Here is an 8901-nt window from a genome sequence, read left to right on the forward strand (position 1 = left end):
GTCAGCTGACGCCCATGACCCCCTCTCCCCCTCTCCTCAGATTCTGATGGTCACTCTCTCCAACAGCCCCAGGACTCTGAGTGAAACATCTAGATTGCTGAGAACAGCTTTGAACCTTGCGTGAAGATGGGGTGGGAGAGGACAGTCAGCATGTATGGAACGGACAGTATGTCTGGTCGCCCCTTGGGTATTTCTAGCGCATCTGGTGTAATCCCACAGTAATTCTATGGGTGGAAGGTAATCCCTCTCCTTGTGTATAGGGAGAAAGCCCAGGCTCAGAGAGCTGAGTTTACATTCAGGAAAACCATGAAAGACCAATGTGCTTCTTTCCATGGACCCAGCTTGGAGCCTGGTGGGTCTCTGCTTCCTCAATACATGACAATGGGGACCTGCCCCTGGTACCTGAGATCCCTACTGAAAAGTCCCTTTGCTCTTCTAGATACCACAAATCCACTCCCCAAGGATGCTGGTGACCACCCAGGGAGCTGTGTCTCTCAAGTGTGGTGGTGCTCACCTTGAGGCCTAACTCTCAGAGGGTAGAAGCAGGGATATTTCTGAGTTCAAGCCAACCTGGTCTATGTAGGGAGTCCCAAGCCAGCCAGGGCTATATAGTGAGACCCTGGAGAGAGAGAGACACAGACAGACAGACAGACCACAAACAATACAAAATTAGCTGTGTCCATGGTTGGGCTTCTGCACCTAGCAAGAACTAGTGAGCATAGACAGAAAGAAAAATAGAAAAACTACAGCTTGTGTTCTTATTCAGCATCCAGTTTGGTCTTCTAGATGTTATTTGTTTGCATGTAGGCAGGTACATGTTCACATGCGTGTGCATTCAGATGGAGGCCAAGGGCTGACGATGGGTGTCTTCCTCCATCAACTTCCACCTTATTTATTATTATATTATTATTTTGAGACTGGATCTCTGTGTAGCCTGGGCTATCCTGGAACTCCCTAGGAAGACCAGGTTGGCCTTGAACTTCTTTCTGCCTCTGCTGAGAACCACCTTCTGGAAGCTACCTTAATCTTGACATGGGGTCAGTCAGAGAACCTGGAATTCTCTGATCTGTCTAGACTGGCTGGCCAGCAACCCTAAGGGTCTGCCTCCCCAGCTCCAGGAAGAGAGATGGCAGCTGCCACATCTGCCTTTTTCACACAGTGTTGGGGCTTAAGCTCAGACCTCATGTTTCTCCATCTCCCCAAGCCATCTCTCCAGCCCCTGGGGATTCTATTGTAATATTTATAATGTATTCCTAACATAGTAGAACTTACATGCTGTGAACATGTAAGTATAAAACTACAAAATGCATGCTCTAAGTATTTTTTACAGGCTAGACAAGTGGGTCGCATGTGCCCACATGTTCTTCCCCGGCTACTCCAAGGTCATGCTGGGAGGCTGATTTTCAAAATCTTTCCTAATCGTAGTTTCCTGTCTCAGAACTGGCCTGGAAATGACTCAGTGGATAAAAAGCCAGGCTACTTGAGTCTCATCCCGGGAACTCACAGAGGAAGGAGTGAACTGAGTAGTCATCTTCTGATATGTATGCTACACATGTATGCTTGTGGCATGCTCCCCATTCACACACGCACTAAACAAACCAACACGTAAATAAATGTATTTAAAAATTGTGGGGTTAGCCGGGCAGTGGTGGAGCACACCTTTAATCCCAGCACTCAGGAGGCAGAGGCAGGCAGATTTCTGAGTTCCAGGTCAACCTGGTCTACAGAGCAAGTTCTAGGACAGCCAGGGCTACACAGAGAAACCTTGTCTGGGGTGTGTGTGTGTGTGTGTGTGTGTGTGTGTGTGTGTGTGTGTTTGTGTTTGTGTTTGTGTCGGGGGTGGGGGTGGGGCATGAGAGATGGCTAAGTGGTTAAGAGCACTTGCTCTTACAGAGGTCTGGAGTTTGGTTCCCAGCACCAACATTAGGCAGTTCACAACCAACTGTGACTCTAGTTCCAGGAGATCTGATGGCCCCCTCTGGCTCTGCCAGAATCAGGCATGCACCTCGTGCTCAAACATACATGTAGACAAAACACTTATACAATAGATTTTTTTAAAAAACATTAAAATAATAACAACAACAATAATAACTTTGTTTTGTTTGTTTTTTAGGGTCAGCGTTTCTCTGTATAACAGCCCTGGCTGTCCTAGAACTCAATTTGTAGCCCAGACTGGCCTCAAACTCACAGAGATCCGCCTGCCTCTGCCTCCCAGTGCTGGGATTTAAGGTGTGCACTACTTACTACCCAACAAAATAAATCTGTCTTAAAAATTGAAAACCTGAGCCAGGTGGTGGCACACACCCTTAATCCCAGCACTCGGGAGACAGAGCCAGGCATGTCTCTGAGCTCAAGGTCAGCCTGGTCTACAGAGGGAGTTCTAGGACAGCTCTACAAGGCTACACAGAGAGACTCTGTCTTGGAAAAAAAATAGAAAACAAACTAACAAACAAAGAAAATCTGGCTGGGTATTAGGCACACTCAGAAGAAAGCCAATCAGAAGAGAAACAGCAACATGTTGCCGGGCGGTGGTGGTGCACGCCTTTAATCCCAGTACTCAGGAGGCGGAGCCAGGCGGATCTCTGTGAGTTCCAGGCCAGCCTGGTCTCCAAAGTGAGTTCCAGGAAAGGCGCAAAGCTACACAGAGAAACCCTGTCTCAAAAAACCAAAAAGAAAAAAGAAAAGAAAAGAAACAGCAACATGCTGGTACTAGATGGCCTAGGATTGGATCCTGGCTCTATTCTGGGCCAGTCTACTACTCTGTGCCTCAGTTTCCCCATCTGTAAGATGACAGTCTACCTCACTGGCATTGCTCTGAGGGCTGGATGTACTCAGTGCAAACACAAGTCCCTGGGTTCGACTTCTAGCACAAAAATAAAGTACGGACGGGATGGGGCTCGCTTGGTGGGGTGCTTGCGGAGCATGCAGAGAAAGCTCTGGGTTTAAGTCCCAGCACCACATAAACGGGGCATGCTGCTGACACACGCCTGCACTCCCAGGGCCAGAGGACCAGCAAGTTCAATGTCATCTCAGCGCTATAGCAGGCTCCAGGCAAGCCTGGGCTACATCTCAACAACCAACAAGCTTGGTACTGCCGTAAAGGACACCAAGAAATGGCCAGGTAGGAGACGAGGCTTGCCAGGAGCGTCAGTGGTCCATTGTTTTTGTTATCCTCTGTCTCTTCAGACAGGCAGCGCCGCTAAGGGAAGTGTGGACCTCTCAAGCTCGAAACTCTTCCTCCTGCCTCCCCCTTGAGTACTGCCGGCACTACGGACATGAACCTCCACGCCTGTCTGGAGGTTTGGTTCTTGACCAGATCAGTGGAGGAGAAGTGAATGGGTCTCAGGCCCAAGGCAAGGGACTTGATTCTGAGTCCTGGGCCTCATCGGCATGCTAACTGTTAAAAAATTGTAGCTATAAAATGAAACCTATTGTCTGTGAACAGGGAGGTGATAAAGTCAGAGCACCACCCTGCTTTAGGTCCCCAGGTATAAGGAGGCCTGGCTACCTACCACCCTGATGTATCTATCAGGCCATGTGGGAAGGGACACCTGACGGTCTGCTGGCCCTAACTGCACACTCCTGAAGCTTAGCTGCTACCCCAGAAGTTGGCTTTGCTTCTCATCTGCTGGGAAGAGAAGGACCGAGCACAGGAAAGCTCAGAACCCCAGCGGGCAGCTGCAGGGCTGGGAGCAGAGGGATGTGACCGCCCACCCTAACAGGCAAAACTGCGGCTCCCCCTGAGTCCACCGCCACTTACTTCTGAAGATGGTTCGTGAGCTCAGAAGGTGAGAGGCAGGGTAGGGCGCATGACCAGAAGTCGATGGGACCTTCTGAAGTAGGAGGCCTGGCTTCCTCTGCAGGTGGAAACTGTCAGACCCAGTTCACAGGGGAGGAAGTGGACACTCAGCAGAGACTCCTGTTTTCTCTAAGTAAGCCTCAGCTGGTCCCAAGGACAGTGATGATTCACGCTCTCTCCTCTTACCCAGTCAAGCTCTGAGATCCTGTGTGCATGTACCACAGCAGCCTGTGCAGAGGTCAGAGGTCAGAGCTCTCTCTTCCTACCATGTGGATCCTGGGAGTCACACTCAGATCTTCAGGCTTGGCAGCAAGTCGTTTACCCTCCGGGCCGGTTCACCAGCACCTCCCCCGCATGTGGAATTTTAATTTTGTTTTTTTTTTTTTCAAGATAGGGTTTCTCTGTGTAGTTCTGGCCGACCCTGGAACACACTCTGTAAACCAGGCTGGCCTTGAACTCGAATCCTGAGTGCTGGGATTAAAGGCATGCACCACCACACTCGGCTTTAAAAACATTTCTAATGATTTCTTCTTTATGTGCACTGGTGTTTTGCCTGCATGTATGTCTGTGTGAGGGTGTCAGATCCCCTGGCACTGGGGTTACAGACAGTTGTGAGCTGCCATTGGAACTGAACCTCGGTCCTCTGGAAGAGCAGTCAATGTTCTTAACTGCTTAGCCATCTCCCCAGCCCTGGGTGGGGGTTTAAGACAGAGTCTCATGTATCTCAGAGTGGCTTCAGACTTAAAATGTAGCTGAGGATGACCTTGAACCTCTAATCCAGGCTGCCTCCCCGTCCCTGGTGCTAGGATTGCAGGCGTGAGCTACCACATCCAGCGGAGTAGTGGTAGAGACCAAGCCTAGGGCTTCGTTCACCTAGGCTAGCTGTCTACCGATTCAGCTACTTCCAGCGCACCTCCCTGATATCTTCTTTTCTTTCTTTCTTTTCTCCCGGAGACAGGGTTTCTCTGTGTAGTCTTGGTGCCTGTCCTGGATCTCACTCTGTACAGTGGGCTGGCTTCGAACTCACAGAGATCCGCCTGGCTCTGCCTCCCGAGTGCTGGGATCAAAGGCGTGTGCCACCACCCGCCACCACCGCCCGGTCCCCCCTTTGATAATTTAAAGACAAGGGCTCATACAGCCCATGCTAGAGCAGAGAATGGCCTTGAACTTCTGATCTTCCTCCCTCGACTTCCCCAGGGCTGGGATCACAAGCCTGTACCATCTTGCCCACTTGGATCTTGAACAAGTCTTATCCTCCTAGTCCTCGTCCACTCAGGAGTTGATTACAAAGCCCTCTCGCCTCCTCTACTTCCTCTTCTTCCACTCTGAAGCTCTTCCTTAGCCTCATACCAAGAGGCTGACTCTACACGCCTTGTGCTCACTGGCCCTGCCTCCTAGGACACTGTCTGCCCCACAGAGCAGACCTGACTGTCTCTCATGGGGCCTGCCCATTTGTTCCAGACCAGAGACCACCCCTCCACCCCCAATTCTGGGAGTCCTCCCTTTCCTCAGGACCTCCCTTGGTCCAGGTCCCAAACAAACAGCCTCCATCTGTTCTGCTTATTAGCCCTTTATGCCTCATACACCTGGGAAAAAAGTAGATGCCTCAAGTCCCCAGAACAAGAGGCTCTTTTCCAAGATCCCACGGCAGAGGGGGGGCTCCTGACCTCTGCGCCCCAAACAGCAGCTTTCTATACCACCTCCATCTCTCCTCACTTCCTTCCTCTGGGGTTCAGAATGCACCCAACCACCGCCCATCCCTCACTTGTAACACTATGCAGCCATTAAAAAGGATGATGACATGTACGGGGATGACTAATAGCAACAGCAGAGGATGCTTCTACGATGTCGAGAGAAAAGCAAGACATGGGAACTGTAAATACAGTACGAGAAAGCGACGCCAATATCCCTGGGCACAGAAAAAAAAAAAAAAAAAAAAAGAGATTGCAAGGACAGGCACCCAAATCCCACAGCGGTTCAGTTTGTCTCAGTAACACTGAGGACTTGGTCCCTAGCTCTCTCGATTTAACAAATGGTCAGCACTCAGTGCACACTCCTTTCTAAGGACAGTATCCCATAAAACACGAATAATGCATTTGTAAAGTATCTGAGACTGGCTCCTTCCGGTTCAACTTCCCGAGCCTCAAATCCCTCCAAGGCCTACGTTTTCAAGTGCAGGTAAGTCTGTCTAAGAGACAAGGAGAGTTTGGGAGCGCGGGACCTCCGGCCACCCGGCCCCAGCTCTTTTCCAGGCTCTGCCCTGCCGGGCCTCGGAGCCTCTCCTGTGGGGCTTACCTGATCAGCAGGGCTTACCTGATGCAGGGAGGTCAGCCTCCGCGGTTCGAAGACGCGCACACCTGTCACTCCAGGGGAGGACTCGCCAGCGAGCCCAGAGCCCGGGAGGAGGGAGTCGGAGGGGGCGGGGCGTGACGTCACCCAAGCCCCGCCCCTGACCTCCCGGTCCCGCCCCGGCTTCCCAGCCCTGGGGGTTCATGATTCTCATGCTTGTTGGGTGAGGTGCTGGACACTTCTGTCGACACTCACGCCCTGCGTGCCTGGGCTCCCGGCCATCTGCCCCGCCTCCCCCCCCCCCCCCGCCCACTCCCCTGTTAATACAGAGCCGTCAGACTCCAGGCTGAAGCTGTCTGTGGGTGAGGAGGAACCTGGGACTGGGATCAGGGATCTGATCCCCAGGACGTTTTTTCTTCTTTTTGTACCAGCTCCCTGTCCCGCCCACCGACGGTTCCCTTCCACCCATCCCCCAACCCCCCCACCCCCGCTCCACCACCACCCCTCACCACCACCACTAAGGGATCCGGGATTATGGAACGCTCTGAGTTGGGTAAAGGTCTCCTGGTTGAGATCGCCCCTACAAGAGCTGTCTTTGGAGAAATTTGCGAGTACCCCCCCAAAGCTTTGAAAAACGTGTTTGCCTTGGACCGGCAAGTCTACTTTTGGAAATCTGTCCTAACAAAGTCATCTGGAACACATGCATTGTAGAGATCCTTATGCTGGTAAAAACCGGAACTAATCTAAATGACCAACAGAGTGGAGGACTGCTGAACAGTGTAAACGTACAGTGGAATATTATGCAAGCATCAAAGGGCATGTTTACAAACAGCTTATGATAATATGAGGAAATGTTATCATATTAAGAGAATTAAGAGCAGGATGTGGATACAGTCACAGTTGAAAACAAAAACACAATTTATGCACCGGGAAGAAAATGCTCGCTGCGCCCTTTGTGGGTGGAGGCACGACCAGGCTTGTTGAGCCTTTCCTCCCAACATCTAATGGGCTTATTTCACGTTCTTTTCCTTTGTTCTTGTGCTGAGGGCTTTGTCCATGCGGATCAAGTCCTCTCCCACCAAGCCACCTTCCAGCCTTCACCTCCTAAGAAGTTCCCTTTAGCTGGACGCACCTCTCCACACACAGCCCTCGCACACAGCCCGAGGGAGGAAGAGTTAGACTTCCTATGTTAGGAGCAGGAAATGAAGGTCTGAGAAGCGGCTTCTCCAGTCACCTGACTACAGAGGGTCAGACGAGGGCTACTCTGTCCCGAGGCCAACAAGGCCTCTTAAGCCGATTTCTGGGAAGTACCCAGGCCAGAAAGGCCGCCAGTCTCAGATCTGGGCTAAAGGAACTGGGAGGTGGTCCGTGACTCGGGGAACCACCTTGTGCTGGACTGTCCTAGCCTGCCCTCCTCTAGAGGCCCTGGGGCGACAGCTGCAGCATGGGACAGGCTCTTGGGGACAGGTGTGGGCGCCCATAGAGAACCTGCTCCCAGGTCCTTCAATGGCTCTCATAGGCTTTCTGACTAGGTGTGGCAGTTAAGTTCAACACTTGGAGGGCTGAGGCAGGAGGATTGAGTTTAGGGTCAAACTATCCAAAAAAAAAAAAAAAAAAAAAAAAAAGGTGAAGAAAGGAAACAGACGCGCTTCAGGGAATATCTTTAACAAAAAACTGCTTTGCTAAGACCAGAACACCAGGTCTTAGCATGTCCCATCATTCCATACTCCACATTCAAGTTTCCCTAATCTGTCTTTTTAGTGTACACTCACACACACACATACACACACACACACACATACACACATACACACTGCATACACTATGCACACCATACACACCATACACACCACTCACACACATACTGCATACACACACACTATTCACATACCACACACATACCATCACATACCACACACACACACACACACACACACACCACACACACACCACAAATACACACACCACACACACCACTCACACACACACCACAAATACACACACCACACACACACCACTCACACACACACATACACACACACCACAAATACACACACCACACACACACCACTCACACACACACACACACCACTCACACACACACACACCACAAATACACACACCACACACACCATACACACCACACACACACACACCATACATAACCCCCCACCATACACACACAAATACACCATACATACCACACACACACACACACCACACACACACCACCACCACCACAAAGTGCCCTTTCAGGGGTGGAGAGATAGCTCAGTAGTTTACTCTGCTACGGGCTACTCTTACAGAGAACCCAGGTTCAATTTCCAGCATCCACATGACGGCTCCCAACCATCTGTAACTCTAGTCCCAGGATCTGACACCTTCTTCTAACCTCCATGGGCACTGCATGCATGTGTACAGACACACATCCAGGCAAAGCACCCAAACAACTAAATAAAATAATTGTAATACATTTTAAATCCTAAAATAAACAAACAATATCCCTTCCTCCCTGCCCCCCCACCCACCCTCTGGACTCTTCTGCAGGAAGCTAACATGTTTTGCCAGAGATGACAACGGAATGTATGGAAAGGTTGGGTTTCACCCCCAAGCTCCCCCACATCTCCGCCCACCTCACCCTGCCCATCCCCCACATAGTCACCAGCCCCAGTTTGCCTTTTTCTTATTTTTCTTGTGACCAGCTACTGGCTGCTATTCTTAGTCATATCTACACTACATTGGTGGCTTATTTTTCTTATTTATTTCTAGGGATTCTTTACATATTAAGGAAAGCATGATTTGTCCCCATTTTT

General features: G+C 50.6%; 1 protein-coding gene across 3 annotated transcripts in view; it reads right to left on the reverse strand.

Moving 5' to 3' along the window:
* Csnk1e (casein kinase 1 epsilon) overlaps positions 1-6210 on the reverse strand; it is a 38963-nt gene extending 32753 nt beyond the window's left edge. For all 3 annotated transcript variants that reach the window (XM_042264516.2, XM_076556332.1, XM_076556337.1), the window contains exon 1: positions 6113-6210. The gene's annotated coding sequence lies outside the window, so the exon portion shown is untranslated. The remainder of the gene's footprint in view (positions 1-6112) is intronic.
* Positions 6211-8901: the final 2691 nt, after the last annotated feature.

The sequence above is a fragment of the Peromyscus maniculatus genome, chromosome 20, assembly GCF_049852395.1.
Source record: "Peromyscus maniculatus bairdii isolate BWxNUB_F1_BW_parent chromosome 20, HU_Pman_BW_mat_3.1, whole genome shotgun sequence".
Classification (NCBI taxonomy): Eukaryota; Metazoa; Chordata; class Mammalia; order Rodentia; family Cricetidae; genus Peromyscus; species Peromyscus maniculatus.